The sequence below is a fragment of the Cryptotermes secundus genome, unplaced genomic scaffold, assembly GCF_002891405.2.
Source record: "Cryptotermes secundus unplaced genomic scaffold, Csec_1.0 scaffold2356, whole genome shotgun sequence".
Classification (NCBI taxonomy): Eukaryota; Metazoa; Arthropoda; class Insecta; order Blattodea; family Kalotermitidae; genus Cryptotermes; species Cryptotermes secundus.
In genome coordinates, this window is record NW_019733362.1 from 22,259 (window position 1) to 25,622 (window position 3,364).

Consider the following 3,364-nt stretch of genomic DNA (forward strand, 5'->3'; position numbering starts at 1 on the left):
TTTAAACTTAAAGTTAATAAATAGTTTCACATAAGACTGTAAAATAAGATTTATTATAAAATGGAAGAATGCAACAGGATGCTACAATATAATCTTATCAGTACACAAGTTATGTAGGATATGTTAAATGTTTGAAAAGCAGATCACACTCTCAGTAATATGATTTATAAGAGAATAAGGTGGTAAAGACTTTGCTATGAGGAATAATTTAATCAAATATACAAAATCTTTATAATGGCAGTCCCTTTAAAGTAAAGTGTGTTATTTTCAAATCTGAACAAGTCCATCATGTAAGGAAGCCCACTAATTTCCTCTTTAATGTTCTTTCAGTGTGGTGCTGTGGTGAATACCTGACAACAGCTGTTTGATGATCACCTTGTGAACACATTTGAAGCTATTCGTTCGTAGTATGGTTTGAACAATAATCCAACTGTGGGACAGTTTGTAGATGCCCTGAAGACTAACATCATCAGTGCACTTGCTATCAGAGGTCTGTGTAGAACTAGTTGTCAGAAGATGATCAGAGTTCATTCTGCCCTGTATCTGAAAATAATTATATTTCAGTCAAGAACTGTGTGGGGAATTCTTTTCTGACTCAGATGGCTCTTGTTTATGTGTGTGGGTAAGAGTGAAGTGGCATTACTTTATAATTGACTTGCAATCTTCAGGTTACCTGATTCAGCATGAAACACCGAGGAGCAGAATCAATGTCAGGTTATATTTTGTAATTAAATTTATTAACTACTTCCTAGGTAGGAAGTTTTACTTATTATACATGTAAATATTATATGTCTACATATTATATTCATCTGATTTGTTGTTATGGGTATATCCCTTCAGTCATTGCATTATGTTTGCCATATTATGTTCAGAATTGAACTTATGAACGTATCACAACCCTATGGGCCTTCACGGCCTGTTACAGGGATAGCTTTACTTTACTTACTTTACTTTTACATATACAGGGATTGAGGTGGGGCAGGATGCGGCGGGATGGCATCCCCGTTCTTTTCTAAATGGTTTGAAGGCATCCTGTTACTTCTTTGGCAGTAAATGCAATGTACAATACCTTTTTTGTTGTTTATGTTGTTGTTATTATCTGTTTCATGGTTGTACAGGCTACTCCCCTGCATCGTCTAACTAAATTTTGCTTTCGTGTGGTACTGTTTGAAGCACCCGAGAATGCACAGTCCCATATCTCATTTCTCGCACTTCGTCTGAACACGTTTCCTCTTTCCACGTGCAGAACCACCCCGGTTCTATTTTCATTCCACTTCAAGCACTGTATATATATCAGACTTTCAAGGTTCGTTATATTTGTTCAGTTAATTTATTATTTTGGCCACATTATTGTGTTTAGTATAGAATTTGGAAACATGAGCATGTTTCAGATCATGATTTATATCATGATATAAATTTTTTATTAGACTTGAGAAATGTGCATCAAGTAAGTTCATTAATGCAAACCTATAACTTGTTTTATATTGTGGACTTCCCAACTAGGCTTGTAAAAGAATCCTGCACGGCCATTGATAATATTTTTTTGCACTATAGTAGAGTAAATACATATCATGTGCACTCTGTAAAAAATGCTCTATCAGATCATGATGCGCAATATCAACTGATAAATAATGTGTGTGGAACTCAGCGGAATAAGAATACACCTGTTAAAAAGAGGTTAATAACTAAGACTGGAGTCATGATGTTTATGGAGGCACTACAAAATGAAACATGGGATATGACCTTTAGTAGCGTGGAGGTAGATGCAAGTTTTAATGCATTCTTAAACACATTTATAGTCATTTTTGAATCATGCTTCCCCATGCAATTTGTGATGGATATGGGGCATAAAAATCAGTGGATAACTTGTGGAACAAAAGTGTCATGTAGATGTAAAAGATACCTCTACATAATAAGTAGAGTAACTCATCATATTAAAATAAGAGAATATTACTCCTGTTACTGTTCCATATTAAGAAGAGTCATTAGAAAAGCTAAAGAGATGTACTACAATGAAATGTTAATGAAATCCACAAATAAATCTGAAATGTCTTGGAAAATTACAAATAATGAAATTGGTTGTGTAGCTAAAAGAAAAGCTGCTCCGGCAGAGTTCAAAAATGGTGAAATCAAAATTGAAATGAATAAAGCAGCTGTGTGTGTGCGTGCATGTGATGTTTGTCAGAGTTTTGCAATTATTTTATTGCTTTTCATATATTATTAAATGCATCTTAATCTTGTTAACAAAAGTGTGTATCAGATTCTCAAGTTTCATTATTCTACTGAAATTAATAACCAATGGAAACCTCAGTATTATTACTCCCTATACGTCATTTATAACACATTAATGTAACTGAAAAGCTATGTTTTGTGTAGCTTTCAAGTATAAGTTGTAAGCAAAGTTATGAAGTTGAACAAAAGTATCTCTGATGGAAACAGAATTTTCTTTCAAGTTTACCCACCATCAGCTTTCCTATGCACAAGTATTCTATATATGTTATAGTTCAAATATCCATTGCATTTCAGTAAGGGGGTGTTGAATTGATGTAAATGAAATGTTCTTATTTTACAGGCACTGGTGAGAAACTTTCTCCCGATAAATAATGTTGCAACCTGATATCTTGTACTGCAGAGGTTCTTACTCTGTTGTGTTTTCTGTTTTCGAACTGAGTTTGATATCATTTAACTCATTCCCCTCCAGATGGTTTTGAGTGAACAGAGTAAGAACCTCTGCAGTACAAGATATCAGGTTGCAACATTATTTATCTGCAGAAAGTTTCCCACCAGTGCCTGTAAAATATGGACATTTCATTTACATCGATTATTAATTCTAGCTATACGTGTGAACCAGTGATTTTTTGGGAGGGAGCAGTAAAAAAAATGCTGGTGCTATAATAGCATACTTTCTTACCGACCGAGCCCTCGGCACTGGCGGCAGCCATTTTTTAATCAAGAGTGTGTCCCCCGGCCACCGCGGCAGCAGTGATATTCATGACGTCGCGCTGGCTGTGTTGCCCGCCAATAGCATTGAGTTGCATTCCCCTGCAGCTGACAGGCCGTTATTGACATTTGACTTCACACACCCGTACACGCTTAACTGTAACATCATTAGTGGGTTCCGTGGTAACATGCCAACGTGCTCCCACCTGTGCCCCATTTTCTACAAACAGAACTTACTTCTGTAAAATTACAAGTTACAAAATTAATATTAAGCTGCACATTTCTTCTCAAAAGACCAAGATATTCACACCGAACATTTTTACATGGCCACAAAAGTGATAACAGCTGACTTGCAGCCAACTCCTGTACAGACAACACATCAAGATGCGAATTTGAAGCGTAATTAGTGGGCACCGTGGCGCCA

The 3,364-nt window shown here is 35.9% G+C and overlaps 1 long non-coding RNA gene across 1 annotated transcript; it reads right to left on the bottom strand.

The window, feature by feature from the left end:
* Window positions 1-321: 321 nt before the first annotated feature.
* Window positions 322-3,350, bottom strand: LOC111868143. Its single transcript, XR_002843462.2, has 2 exons — window positions 2,912-3,350; window positions 322-543 (listed from the first exon to the last, which is right to left on the bottom strand). It is a non-coding gene; the product is annotated as an uncharacterized LOC111868143 (long non-coding RNA).
* Between the last annotated feature and the right edge of the window lie 14 nt (window positions 3,351-3,364).